At 36.4% G+C, this 16,294-nt stretch overlaps 1 protein-coding gene across 2 annotated transcripts in view; it reads left to right on the forward strand.

Annotated features, from left to right (window-relative positions):
- The window catches only part of LOC106667756 (lachesin-like), a 204,629-nt gene that overhangs the window by 51,649 nt on the left and 136,686 nt on the right, over positions 1 to 16,294 (forward strand). The window lies entirely within an intron of this gene.

Consider the following 16,294-nt stretch of genomic DNA (forward strand, 5'->3'; position numbering starts at 1 on the left):
TCCCGCTGGTGGCACTAACTTTTTCATTTCAACCAAAACCTCACATAAAAGATTAATTAATTGAAAGAAGTAATTTGGTCAATAGGCCATTAAATGTAATGGACTAGAAATAATCAAATATTATTCATATAACTCTGCAATAAAACTTTTGCATACTTTCAAAAAAATGATATCAATTTACTAACGAATCTTGATTTAAAAAAAAAAAACATTTCTTCCACGTGTGGAGAAGTGTAACTCCAAAATTATAAGTGTGATGGAGTTTTTTTCTCCTGGATGGAGTCTCCTCAAATGCTATTCTCCAGTGTCCCGCCATAAGCCTGTTAGGAATCAGACGTTCTGTCTTGTAGTTTTTTCCAAATTCTGCAAGACGTTTTTGATTGTTTGAACCAAATAATTCCCGTTGTTTCTTTACTCTCCCCACGTCTTTTTCCCTAAAATGCTTGTTGATTGTATATTAAACCAACCTATATCAAAAAGAGTTCCGGTGTAATTAGTAGTGTGGTATCCCATTTACTCGTTTGTAGTTGTGATTTTCGATTATTTTGAGCCTATCCTCGTTGTTTTTTTCTTTCGGACACGTTTGGACTTCTCACAATATTTAGCGGTGGGGGCTGTTTCATTCTGTTTAATAGGGTCCACATTTACCCCATTAATTAAATATGTTAAAGAGAAATCTAGTGATGCACCGCTGAATTGCGAGACGTGTTTGTCACATCAAAACAGTGAGGATTAGGTAAACAAAAATGATTTTAAATGAACCACAGCAGAATATATTTTCGAAGCCACAATATATTCCCTTACCATGTAAAAATCGGTATAGATCCAGAATGTTAATCGTATGCTATAAAAATAAAAATAAAATGATTGTAAGTACTTATGTGTAAATATATTTAATCCCAAAGGGAAACTCAACGTTTAGAATTTAATCCTGGGGAAAATCCACGGATCATTTTTTTGTGTGAATATAAATTGATAAAGTTCCAGAACCGATTCTCTGTACACTTTCACCTCGGTGGATAAAATGCCGGAGTATTTGAAATACATTTTTTCCGCAAAATCGTCAAGTCTGTAGTACGTAAAAAGTAGAATTGAAAACTGAAGCAGGGTGAAAATTAGAACGCCAAAAACATGACATATCATCGAGGTGAACACAAAGAGTAATCGAATCAGTTCGTCCGGATCAAATGTTTAGCAGATAAATGAATTAGGGCAATAAATTAGATGTTCTGAAACGGCGGCGCGCTTTTGCTGGTAATCGTTCCGCTTGGTTTACAAGCAACGCCCGAAAGGAGATTATGCCAAATTTCAGTACAATTTATTACCTTTTTTATTTTTGTAAATATATACCTCAAATTACAAATGAAAACAAGTACTCTTTCAATAACGGTTTTTAAAATACGTTTTTATAATTCGTAGAAAGATTTTTTCTGAATTGAAGATTGCACAAGGACACTGCCGTCCTTAAGTAGGGCAGAGGCCAAGAGTTTCTAATTAAATCAGGCGTGAAACAAGGTGGCTCATTTGGCCCAATTTTATTTTTCTTATTAATCAATGAAAGTTTCATTAGACGGAGAAAGTATTTGTCTGGGTATGAGGGAATTAAGTTCCAGAACTTTGCTTTTGCATATGATATTACCCACAGGCAAGGAAGATGATAGTCTCTATTGCTAAATACGTCTAATATACCTACGACCGAGACTTGAAGAACTAAAAATAGCCAAAAATGAAAGATGATATCAAGGAAAAATTGGTAATACTATCAGAGAATACAGAATTTACATATATTTCTGTGTTCAAATTTTGTAATTGGAAGCACTTTAAATACGTAATTCCTTGGGATAAACGAGGTACGACAGTATGACGTAGTCGAGAAATTTCTGACATTTTTAGCCCGAAAGCTTTTTGGCTTCGCCCCCTCTACTTTTACTAGCTATACGCAATATTTAGAGTCACGAGGTTTCACTTTTAGTATGATCTGAAAATTCTCAATCTCCCTGATCCTCGTCTCAAAAATTACTTCACTCGACATTATAAAACATAACCCATTCTGGTTCTCCCACTGCATGCTCTATTTTCCAAATATTCCACCCCACACAACTGAAATATATCATACCTCCGAAATCTAATCTTGAGTCTTCTTGCAAAGATCAGTATACGTCATCTAGAGGAGGCTGTTTTTTAGGATCTTGATCATACAGTTTCCGACTGCATTTATTTTCTGACTAATCAGTATCTGAATCTGGGAGATTTACGGTGGGTTTTTAGATTGAGGTGATTTAGGCTGTGCTAGTTTAGCTAGCTTGCTTAGTAGTTTATTACACCTCTTGATGGAGGGACCTTCTGCCTTGTGCTCTCTATGTAACTCTGTGGTCAGAGAGGACGTGTTCCATTTCTTAGCAGAATGTACCATTTTACGAGAAATTCATATGCACCACCTAGGACGCATTTCCCTGTCTAGAGATGAACTAATTGTTGGGCTAAACTTTGAACCGACCGCACTTGTAAAATATTGCCGACATGCATAGCAGTACAGGTATATTTATTTAAAAGAATCAAACATTTACTGTTTGTACGATCTGATTTAATTTTTTAAATGTATTTTATTTTATTTTGGGGCTTTACTTTCAGGTTTTTAAATTTTTTCTCCCTCTTTCACTTTTTGTTGCTTTATTTACGTTTTTATTCAAATCACAATGCACAATTAACGACTTCAAGGGCTACTATTTTGGGTAGTTGGTACTCAGACAGTTTGAACAATTTAAAGATATACTTAAAATGTATATAAAAATAACTGGTCAACGTCAGTCTCTAAATAAATCATTAAATGCTGGGTGGTTTTGGGAAGGGCAAAAAAAAGTTGAGTTTTATCAAGCTGTTCAAATTTATTATATCCATAACACTAAATCACTAAAAATAGTAAATTTCAGGTTCACCGGAATTTTTTTTTTTGAAGCGATTAAACATTATTAATATGGTGGTATAAAATGTCATACTAGAGGACTTTACGTTCACCTACACGTTGAGTGTTGTGGATGAAGGTTTAAACCACTTTACAATATTTCTTTCATATTATTCTCAACTAAAAACACCATAGGCTGTAACCAGGATTCGAACTCAGGACCGGTAGCGTACCAGATACGAGTCGGACGCATGAACCTCTCGACTTCCGAGATCCCAAAATTTCTTGTGGATCACTGTAATGGCTAAATCACTGGCGTACAAAGAATTTATACGACATTTATTGTCTATAATCTAGATAAAGATATAACTAATAAAACTGACGACCTGCAAAAAGAGTATATATATATATATNTATATCCATCTCTAATTTTTTATCGTAGGTCGATCTCAACAAACTAACAGATATTAACACTTTGAACTTGCAAAATGCAGAATATGTTACAAATGTAGCGATGTAGATATTGAGGTTGTGGTCGGGGTTAGGAGTGTTTCTTAATCCAAAGACAGCTCTTTCAATCTTTTGAATTTATTTGAAGTCATCCTTAAGACAGAGCCTGAATTACAAAAACATCGTCAACACACTTTCAGGACACTGGTAGTACAATTTCATTTTTATATTTTCTTATGTAGTATAAATTATAGTATCTTACTTCTCCATGTGATTAATCCAATCGTTCACTTCTCATAAATCTCGTAGTTTTATAGTAAAACATAGCATATGGTAAAAACAATACCCCAATCTTATTTTTTAACAGAAACAACAAAGAACAAGTCAAAAAATAATCAAAAACACGTTAACAATTAAAACGTACCTTGCACTACTAACTTGCAAGTTAAGTCCAATCTAGTTGGTTACGTTTCATTCATGCACTGCAGAAAATATCACAAAACCGAAAAACGTGTATGGGTGAAACATAAATAGCGAGAATAAATGGACCCAGTCAACGCCGATCTGTTCAACTTGTATTTATCTACTCACAGACCAATCGATTCTTGTCTTTCAACTACACATGTAAAATCGTTCTTAACGACAGCTTAATAAGTTAAATGGCTTAATGCGAAAATAATTTTATGTAAGTTTATAGGTTAGGTAAGGTCTAGTCGTATGAAATTAGTTCTACAAATGTAAGGCATTACCTTACAAAAGAAAAATAGGAGATAGGATCGACTCGTTGAACGAAGTATTGAGTAATTTCAAATGTTCTAATCATTGAGAACCGGCAGGACACAGATTTCCAATTTATCCCTCCCTATTATTTTGCGAGGGTAAATTGGTGTTTAAGCACCGTTATTCACCCTTAGGAATCGGTGGAAGGGGGAGGACACCACCGAGTGCACGAATATCAAAAGTTATTTCCGTAGTTTGTTTCTTAACATTAGTTTGATAGGCCATTGAGTTAGCAAAGTACTAAACTCAGTTAGGGCAAGTTGGTCTACGGCCCGACTTATATGATTAATAGGGTGTCTACCGTCAGTTTTTAATTTTTATCGGCTATCACGAAAGTGATAAATCTTCTATCTGTAAAGAATACAACTAAAGAAAAATGACGTATCTTGTACAAATAAATTTTGTATTTAATATTTTATTACAATCTGCAATTTCTAATTGTACGTAATTGGGGATATAAAGATATATCGCACACCCACAAGAAACGTGACACAACTCAAAAAATGAATATTTTACAGGAGAGAAAGATGGAAGTTTTTTGTTTTGCTTGTATATTAAGTAATCACTATTACTGGGTATAAAAACTATCTTGATCCTAAACTATCTACCTATATGTTGACTTTCATTGGACCAAGAAAAAATACAAACGTTTTAAAATTCCAGCTGTGCTCCCTCTAAAAACTACCCATTTTTGCGTTTTGTCCGTTTTCTTGGACATATTGGCTCTCGAAATTTTAAGTTAGATCGTATGCTCTAACGATAATGGTGGTAATGAACGACTATAAGCGTACTAATTTATTTTAGTAACGTACAACATACAAACCTATCAAACGAGCATATAAATGCCTATATAGCAAGTTTTACTAAGATTATTTCTGACTCAAATGGGCTTTCCTCCTGGGTGTCAAGTCTAATTAGTTATTTAAAATACAAAATTAATTATGGAAATAAAGATTTGGTTGAGATGAAAAAGTTAGTGTCACAAGCGGGATTCGAACCCACGATCTTCGGACCAATTGAGCTATCGTGAATCAAGAGGTTAGTGTAGCGGCGTATTTAGCCGAAGGTCTTGGGTTCGAATCCCGCTCGTGGTACTAACTTTCATTTCAACCCAAACCTTACATAACATGATAAATTGAATAAAAATAAATATTCACAACTATCTATTGAATAAAAATAAGATTAACAATAGTGGGTTCCGGGGCAGAATAGGCCCACGGTTTCTCTGCCTGTCGTATGAGGCGACTAAAAGAGCCTTTTCCTCACCGTTATCCCAGTGAGGAGAAGCGACCATCCCTCTCCCCATAATGTCCACTCCTCGTCACTCCCTAACACATCCCTTTTCCCAACATCCCCTTTCCCAACCTGGTCGTAGGTATAAAAGACTAAGGGAAGGCACCCTGACAAAAACCACCGATGGAAAATAGAAATGGAGTAAACATTACGGTGCAGGGGGGAAGGTCCCCAGTGCCGGCGGCCGACAAGGGTGCGCGAGCAGGCCCCGGGGCGTCGTCATCAAGCTACTGCAATGCCACGGGTGTTGAACACTTGGCCCCCGTGACACATAANAAAAAAAAAAAAAAAAAAAAAAAAAAAAAAAAAAACAATAGTATCAAAATAATATAGTTTTTTTAAATTACAATCTTGGATTTTTGTTTAAAAACACTTTCACATGTAAGACCTACAATAGGAAAATAAAACGATCCATAAAAGGAAAGATTAGAAGAAAAAAACGAAGCAAAGTATAATTTAAATAAATAATAAAATAAATGTATAATTTATTTGAAAGTACAAATTTGTCAAAGTTTAACTAGCAGAAAATAGTTTTTCCCTAATAAGAACGGTGGTTAAAAAAATTAAAGTTTTTCATGTCTAACACCAAGTCTAATTGTCTTTAATTGATTACTCTCACTCCTAATAATTAATCGGAAAGTAAAGTAAAATAATCCCGCTTTAATAATTTTTCAACTTGTGACACTTTTCTTGTGGGTGTGCGATATATTCATCTATTTACATACTGTGTTTATATTGAACAATATTATGAGGAGCAAATAATCATTGTACTCCTACTTCACTTCACTAACAAAACTTTACTACCTCACTACATTTCCTCTTGAGAACACTTATAGGATTGTAGAAATGGGTTATGGCTATATTACTGATGGGCAAGGCTTGGGCGAGACTATTAGGGTTATGGGAGAGATCAATGAGGAAGTTGATTAATTTTTTGGGGATTAATTTTTGGATTAAGGGGATTTTAAGGTCGTAATGGAGGATAGCATTTGAGACATAAGGAGCAATTATAATTGATCTGAGGGATTTAGATTAAAAGGATTTGAGACGTTGGATATTGGAAGGTTTAGCGGTTCGATAGCTTGGATTGTTGTCCTGTAGGTTTGTCATCCTATGTTTTTCATTTAGTTTCTAGATCAGTTGTTACTTCGAGAGAAAATTCCACTCTTCCCCATATTTCTTTCGACAATTGAAGGAATACAAATAAAATGAAATCATTTAATGTTTTACAATTCGAATTTTTTCAAGGATACGGGAAGATAGGATAGAGCGTATATTTGCGCAGATTACGATACAATATCTGGCGGAGGTGAAAGACGCTTCTTCCTATTTATCACGTCCGCATCGCTTTGTCACGGAAGCAAAAAAGAAAAATCGATGCACGAATACGGCTTAAGGCCGAGATGTAAAGCCCAGTAATATAAGAGGGCTGAGCACGGGTGAAGAGTTCTCCTTAGCTATTCATTGCCACTTGCTATGAAAAAACGGTGAAAATATTTCAACCGGGATTGGGCATTTGCGGGCGGGGAGAAAAATAATTCTCAGGTGGCGTAGCAATTTAGTCGTACAGTGCATGTGAGCTCTCAATATAGGCCCTATATCTCCATGTGATATCTACAACGCCTTAAATATAAAAATCACCCCGCTGCGGCATGCGATCGACTTGACCGATTTGTCTAGCCGAATTCGTGCAATGAGTGAAATTAACTGGGCTCGCCTGTCGTATTTTTCCACAAACCTCCAAATTTATTTTACACTGAGAGGCAAAAAAGTGGCCACGGTTAACACTTTTAATTATCTTTTAGACAACCCTCCACTGATGATCTTACAACAATATTTGGTCCTTTTGAAAGGATTATGAGGATGATTAGGAGATATATAAAACACAGATAAAACATCCCAATTGTGTTTACAATTGGATTTTAGTAAATAAATCTTAGAATAGCCAATCTCTTATTTGTTGGTTTTTCTGTAAAGCTTCTTTCTAACATTGGCGGTTTGATTTTTTTCAGTTGTAGCATGTTTAAGTTTCAAATTTATTTGCGTGATGGTTTAAGTGGTACAGATTCGGCTAGAATTATAGCATTGTTGAAAGATGGAAGAGGTCAAGCGTATGTGGCCAGGGTGCTTAACATTCCCAGATCACTGTTCGCAGGTTCTTCCATCGCTACCAAGACACTCCAGCTTACTTAAATTAAGAAGTCATGGATCAAATCTCACAGTGACATTCCAACATGAGCCATGAAAAAATAAAGTTTGTAGATGAAATTAAAAACCTTGGCGTAATTTTTGACAAAACCTAAACTGGCTAAAACACATGGAATATGTTACAAAGTACTAGAACTGATTAATAAACTATCTCATTTCGCTGAGGTATATCGGGGAATCGGCAGCGATGCTCTTTGCATTATCTGTAAAGGGGCTTTCATACCTTTTGTTAGTTATGCGATTCCAGCATGGTACTCAAACGCTATCAAAACCACTCTCCAAACTACTTCACAAGTCTCAACAAGGTTTGATGACTAAGTTGGTTTCGATCAAGATTCCTTCGATAAAGTGATACTTGTCTATACGTTTACTTTCCAATAAAATCTTCGACATATCAACTTTTCTTCCGGCGTGAACAATTAATGTAGTATTTTGATCCGACTGCAAAAAGTTGAACTTAATTCTATGTTGATTTTTAAATATTAACAAGGTTTTAATCACCACAATGGCATCGGTAATTTTAGACGCAACATTTGTGTAGATTTTGATGATAGCCTTATCTGTGTCAATATTTTTTAAAATTTTTTTATCAGTTTGAAAGTTTAAAAACTAAAAAGTCTCTATACTATTATTTAAAAAAATGTATTACGGAAATCCTTTATCGATTTAGGTTAAATAAAATTCATTTTTCATACAAATCTAGGTAACTTGGAGCAGAAACCTAGACATACCCTACATAGTTAGAAAAAAATTCATAACTTACAAAAACAATGTGTAACAACTTAACTTGTTTTAAAATGTTGTTTGCTTACAACACTGGTGACTAGTCCGTATGAAAAAGGACAGCCTATACAACTCAATATGGCGGGAGAATTTTTTCCCAAAACTATGAAGACATATTGTTGTGTCATGCCATAATGACAGAGAGACTTCATTCAAGTAGCTACTGACCAATCAGTACCAAAAATCATAGAAGACTTCCGCATCTTCTCGCTTTTCTCAAAACTAGAAACCCGCTTTGTCCTTAAATATCATTTGTGCTCTTAGCTTCGTCTTATCACCTACAAATTTCTCGACATTTTCAAAAATAAAATCACCCTAGGAAAGTTTCTAGGTAGAAATAATGTTTTCCATAAGTTATTGCACGACAATATAAAGTACTGACAAAAACTCTAGTATGGGATAGTAACATGTTGTTTAGAAAATAGTTCAGTCAGATCAAATTGTGGTAATGCAGACATTAAATGTCATTTATAAGGAAGCTTCTCAGACGTATTAGGTCATTGACTGTTGCTGCTACAATTTCTATCCCTGGGTGTTTTCTGTCTGTTGTTATGTCTCCATTGAGACGTTGCTTCGCATTCGAAGATAGTAAGGGTAGCTGTTTCAACCTCCTCATTGCATAATCTGCAGATGGGAACATTGTTATATACGCCCATGTTGTGTAGATGTTGTCTACCGGTTAAGGCTATCACTCCTCTGAGTCTACCACTCGCCAATTGCAGCAGGGAGTTTGCTAGCCTTGGTGAGAGTTGATTTATCATAAGTTCACTGTGTTTAGCGCCGCTAGAGTTTATCCACTTCTCCTTTTCTTTTATTTGGATCCATTCTGCGATGGAGGATTCTGCATTTGTTTTTGTTATCCCAAGTATAGGTTCGGGGCCTATGCATGCTCTTGCACGCCTCCTCTGGCCAGTGTGTCTGCTTTTTCGTTACCCAAAATTCCTTTGTGCCCTGCACTCCATGATATCATCAGGTTGTTAAGTTTCCCCAGGTTTTGGAGATTTTGGATGCATTAACTGATTAATTAAATTCACTAATTTCGTGGTCCGCTTGACCAATTAATACTTTACAATTAATTAAGGTTTTTAGTTGAGATGAAAAAAGCTAATGGCACGAGAGAGATTCGAACCCACGACCTTCGGCTAGATACGCCGCTGCTCTACCACCTGAGCTATCGTGTCCTCGATCCACTCGGACATCAACTCCCCATCTCAACCACACCGTATGAGTTTTCCCTCCTTTTGCCATTTTTCAAATGTCGTGTAATCGGTTTGGATTCTCGACGACATGATGTCCGAGTGGATCGAGGTCACGATAGCTCAGGTGGTAGAGCAGCGGGGTATCTAGCCGAAGGTCGTGGGTTCGAATCCCTCTCGTGCCATTAGCTTTTTTTCATCTCAACTAAAAACCTTAATTAATTGTAACTGATTAATTTTGATGTGATTTTTTTACACGTTAATGCTTTAATAGCTGCTTGGCTATCTGATCTTATGAGGACGTTTTTACAAGAGTGTAACCGTTTTTAAGATTTTCTAGAGCACAAGCGTTGGTGGCATGTATTTCTGCTTGAAAGACGGAAGTGAACTCCCCTAATGAGTTTGATTGCTCATAACTTGGGCTTGTTCAAAAATACCCGATCCAGTTCCTTCGTTTCTTTTGGAGCCATCTGCATACCATATCATTGTATCTGGTGCCCTCGTCAGTTCTTCCTCTCCTTCATAGTCCGTTGATGTTTTATAGGATGTTATGCATCTATGCATGTTCTGTTATGCATGTTTTATAGGATGCACAACAGCGTTTTTTGGGCAACAGCAAATCCTCGTTGGAATATTCAAACATGTTATCAAACAGTCTATTCGATTAATGTTTGGAGCGGATTGTTCGGCAAGCAGCTTATTGAACCACATATTTTTAGTGGTACACTCAACGGGAAACGGTATCAATCTATTATACAAAATACTCTCCCTGTACTCATGGGGAGAATTCCACTATACACCAGGCGAAGGATGTGATTCCAACAAGACGGTTGCCTCGCTCACAACAATCGCGTCGTTACCAATTGCGTGGACATGAACCATGCAGAGATATGGATTAGCACACAAGGTCGTATTTTATGGCCTCTGACTATTTTGACTCCCTTGGATTATTTTCTTTGGGAGGGGGGCTTGAAGAATCGAGTGTATTCTATCTACAGTATTGACTTTCCAAGAATTGAACAATGGATTGTTGTGGCTTGCAGAGAAATCCGCCCAGAAATAATAGAAAAAGCAACAAATGGAAATTCCTGAAACGAGCAGAACACTGCGCATCAAAAGCAGGGAGCGTATTTGAACATTTCTTATAAATATAAATTTTGACAACTATACATAATAACAGCTGAGAATCACGTAAAAAATAAAATGGATTCGATGATGTTAAAAATTTCCTTTTTATGTATGGTATGGTGGAAAGGGTACAAGGAGTCCTTTTTATGTAAAAAGAAGTCTTTTCTTTTCAAAAATTAATATAAGCTAAGCGTAAAATTCTTCGACGATTCCTAAATTAACTTGCTAATCCTACTCGTTTTCGAAATAAACGGGGAAGGCCATCTTGTGGTAAGAAAAAGCATACCACCCTCACGCGTCTTCCGTCGCGCATAACTCAGAAATGATCGATCCTATCACAATTTTCCTTTCAGTAAACGTGGCATAAAATAAACTCTAGAATCGAATTGTACAAATTAATTAAATTATTTAAAATAACAACGTTAGTGTCATTTCCCTGCTTGATGAGAAAGTTATGTTATATCTGTTACCACCTCGCGATTCCTAGCCAAAATTGACTTTGGGTTTGTGCAAAAGTAATTTTTGCTAAAGTTAATTGTTTGCAAATTAAATGGGTGGACTATAGAAATTGATACACCCTGTCTATCTGATACCTTAGTTGGTTGGTTACCATCGACTCCACTCGACCAACGTCCGGCTACATACCGCCAATGCAAATAACACGAACCATGTCACTTAGTCCGCCACCGCGCAGAAGTGAAAGCCAATTAAAACATAAAACACACAACTATCGAAAATCTAGCCAAGTGAAATATAAATACAAAGTATTAGTAAACATGGAAATAAAGGAATAAAAGAAATCCTGTGAGGAACATTACTGGATGGATACCTCACTACAAATGACATATTTAGGTACACAACTAATAATATTAATGTTATATTTGAACTAAGTAACTTTTCTTCAAAAAATTAATTAATTAAATAAGATTGCGGACATTTGGGAATTGACTGAACATCCCTGACGGTATTAAGCAAAAGGCGGAATATTTTCTTGATACGGTTGGCTTCCGGTGCAAGGGTCAAAATGGGGTAAGGTTACGCGAATGCCCTGAGCTGAATGCGAAACGCTTTCCGTTTGGCTGCTGGACCATTAACTAATTGCAATCTACGCTTTCTTGCATCCAAGCGTCCATACCGGTTTTATCTCTTCCGGTCTTGAAGTAAGCGGGTCCACTGTTTATCAGGCATTTAGTTTAATTCCTCAAAGCTTCCTATGCCCTCTATCTTTCCTCTTATCGACGCGAGCCGATTTCCGCGCTTTAGGCCGAATGCACTATCCCAGCTTAGATAGCTTAGCGGCTATTTATTACGAACTTCCAAAGTTAACAAGGGGGCCACAAATTAAAAAAAAGGTTACCAGTTTAAATTAATAACCCATACGCTACATACGTCACGGTGAGGGTATGTGCATGTTGGAGCATAATTTAACAAACTTGGCCACATGTTTCAACATATTCAATCTCTCTTGACAAAGAATCGCCATTAAACTTTCCAAGCGAAAGACTTCTGCATCAATTACTGTTAATACCAATACCTCAGTTAGTTAGACGTTCATAGTTTTTCAATAGATTAATGCCAAAATTTTTGTTTACCATCGGGAGAACTCTTGTTGAACGCCAGTTAAATAAACCCCATAGTTTTTCAATGGATTAATGCCAAGATTTTTTTTACCTCCGAAGAACTCTTGCTGAACGTCAGTTAATGAAACGTTCAGTTTTTCAATGGATTAATGCCAAGATTTTTTTTCCTCCAGGGAACTCTTGTTGAACGTCAGTTAATTAAACGTTCATAGTTTTTAATGGATTAATGCCAAGATTTTTTTACCTCCAGGGAACTCTTGTTGAACGTCAGTTAATTAAACGTTCATAGTGTTTCAATGGATTAATGCCAAGATTTTTGTTTACCTCCGGGGAACTCTTGCTGAACGTCCGTTCATTAAACGTTCATAGTTTTTGAGTGGATTAAGGCCAAGATTTTTTACCTACGGGAAAACTCTTGTGGAACTTCAGTTAATTAAATGTTTACAGTTCCTCAATGGATCAATGCCAAATAGAGTTATGCAGAGACGGCTAAAAATAGAAGTTAAATGATAAGCCTTTTCCTGAAGTCAAATATGGTTTGGTCACTCAGCGGTTAATCCGAGTCTTATCTCGTGGATTATCACTCTTATTTGTCCGCTGCCTACTTCTAGTACACTTACAAAAACCGGGTGCGTTCTGCATCAAAAAGGTGAACAACCATCACCAATATTAACCAGATTCGGTTAACCATGCCTTGTAAGATATTCCTAAAGAGCAGAGCACGGACTGAATTTCTCTTCGGCCTGCCAGATGAAACAAGGAAATTAGTCACGGCAGAATGGCAAAGCGACGCATTAAAAACCTGGCCGAGTACATAAACTTCACCAGGACGCTTAAGTGATGTATATTGTGAAGTGATGTAGCGAGAGAGGCTCCCGTGTGTGAAAATTGTCGATATGGAGATTAAAATTACCAACCGGCCCACTCGCTCTTTTCCTCCCCCCTCGCCAGTTATCGCACCAATGGGATGAATTTTAAGTAAGGCTCAACCCGAACTAAAGCTTTTTTTTAATCTCGAACACTTCGGGCTATCTTCCGTTATCTCTATTACCCAATTTCAAAAGCACAAAATCCCCCTTTTGTCCTTTTATGACTTTACAACTGTTTTTTTCTCCCTCTAGTTAATTTGTATTCCTCCCTAAATTAGATGTGAAAATAATAATTCGCATGGAATAGTTTTTCGTATAAACACATTTCATTTAAACCACATTGAGTGCACACTATTAAAACTATCGACTAACAACCGACCACATTTTTATTTATTTATTTTCAATCATTTCTTGTTGGGTCAGTACAACAATGGGTGCTGGTAGGATCACTTAACTAATAAACAAAAGACAAACGAAATTGAATAGACCACACCCTTGAGTTGGGACGTTATTGTTCCGGGGACTTCCTTGACGCGGCGCCGGCTTTTGATGGTTCTGAGCTTGCTGTTCTTGCTGAAGTACATTCTTCCTCTACCTACTACCTTTCCTTCGAAGTTATCTTACTGGCTGGTTTTTCTGAGACATTGAAAGATCGGCGTCATCTCCAAATTGCCTATCCTTGCTGGAGTTCCTCAGGGTAGAATTTTGGCCCCAGAATTGTACCGGGTTTACACAGGTAAAATCCCATCCTATTCTCAAACCACAGCCCTAATCTTTGCATACGATAAAGCGATCTTTTCAAGCAACTCTGATCCAATCATTTCAACTGGAAACCTACAAGAACACCTACTACTACACAGGAACACCTACTCATACGTGCCTGGCGTGAAAAAATCACAATAAAACTTAGCCCAGAAAAATCCACTCACATAAATGTCACTTTCTACAAAGTATACCTTCTACATATATCCCTCACGACTATGGACAAGGTGCGGTACCTAGGACTATATATTGTAGACCTCTTACGTAATTCGGACTTCTTGACAAACGTTCTGACTCTTTTTTAAACAAAACGCAGCTTTATAACACCGTTGTAAAGCCAAAATGTAACTACAAACTGGAAGTGTAAGGTTCTAACAAACAATCCAATATCCTCCGCATCGAAAGAGCCCAATCCACAATCCTCAGAAAATCCTTGTTGATGCTTTTTATGCTTTTACGTGTCCAATGAAACTACCCATGCAGACCTAAAAAATGTCTTTTGTTCAAGATGTAATCTACCCCCGTTACCGAAATTTCGTACATGCCTTCCAACGACCATAAATCCTCAAATACATGCCATGATGTCATCGGTTGGTACAATCATTTGTAATATGCAAAACTATGGACAAAAGCTCAGCAAAAACAAGTCACGCAAACATTAAACAGCATACCTGGTTTGGCACAAGGTTAACTGAAAACAACCCCGTCAATTGCACTAGAAACACTGCTAAACCTACCTCCTATGGAAATATTTATGCAAGAAGAAGCGAAAAAAAGCTCCTGTAGGCATCAGAAACAATCAAATTGGATGGGAACTAAACACTTTGAGCACACAACAATAGTTAATAAAATCACTCATTCCTAGAAGTGGGGACTGAGTACATGATCCCTGAAACCTCTCTGCAACATCCTACATTGACTGTTACAATGACAAAAAATCCTCTTAAGATTGGATAGTCAAACTAAAAAAATCACTTGAAAATTTGTGAATGCATTCAAAATCTCCAAAACTTTGAGAAACACAATAACCAGATGATATTTTTGTATCATATTGTATTACCAGGGCACAAAACAATATCGAGTAAAGAAAATGCGTACATACTAGCCAGACGAGGAGCAGCAAGATCAAAAATAATCCCTGAACCTATTCTTAAGATATCTAAAACAAATACAGAATTCTTCATCACATATGGATCCAAAAATACAAAGGGAGAAGTGGGTAAACTTTAGAGGTAATAGACTCAGTAAGTTTATGCAAAATAACCCAGCAAACTCACTGCTACAGTTAGAGGAATGATAGGACTATACAGCGGTCACTCTGGCATCTGAGAAAACATATACATAACACGGGTATATTCAATGATGACCCCATCTGTAGAATATGCAATGACGAGGAAGAAACAGCCTTCTAATGCGGAGAAGATAAGAGACATAACCTGGGTTTCAAACAAAACCCAGGGAAAGGAACTGAACTGCACTGAATTAAGAGCAAGGAAAGTAAAATAAGCCAGAAGGCAGCAGTTCTCGGGGAACAAAAAAAACTTATTCCTAGTATCATATTGATCATCATCATAATCAATATGCATAACTGAGTAAGACCATTTGGTCATTTAATGTAATAATGTAATGGTCTAAATAGTATATCTAATGTAAATAATTGAATATTCAATACATTTTAATGTAATTAAAAAGGTAAAGAAATATCCCTGCTCGCGGTTTCGCGGATGAGAGGTGAAACCAGTTTCCAATACTTTTTCCAAATCGCAAATAAAATTTCAAGAACTATGCCGAGATTCAAACTCGTAACCGCTTCCATGACGAATCAAACGCCTTACTCCTCGATCACCGCAGCCACAAAAAAGAAAGTAATATTCCACACACAAAACAAAAAGAATAATGAATTCACAGGGTGGTAGGCTCGTTGTATGTAAAAAATATCCGTGGCAGTACATTTAAAATGACAATAACAAAATTATGACCAGACTCTTTCCCACATGTTAGAGGCAGAAAAGCGATGAGATAGTAAAATACTTCAGTATAGCCTTAGCGTTGAGAAGAAAACTGAAAAAAAATCCAGCTGAAAGCCTGAGCAATGAAATTTATATCGTTTCAATTTTATTTTATATAAACACTCATTTTTGTTGTGATCTATTTCTATTTTGGTTTTATCTTTTTGTTATTTTTTTTACAATCAGATTTCGTTATTTTACGTTCGCCCTTAAGACAGATATTGTTAACATTTTACGTCCCATTATTGTCATTCACCAGGTAAAGAAAGCGTTTAAATCTGATTGAAATAATGCACTATCTGCAATGGAAAGAAATAGTGAAAAATAACTTTAA

Source organism: Cimex lectularius, unplaced genomic scaffold (assembly GCF_000648675.2).
Source record: "Cimex lectularius strain Harlan isolate CLEC.00 unplaced genomic scaffold, Clec_2.1 scaffold200, whole genome shotgun sequence".
NCBI lineage: Eukaryota > Metazoa > Arthropoda > Insecta > Hemiptera > Cimicidae > Cimex > Cimex lectularius.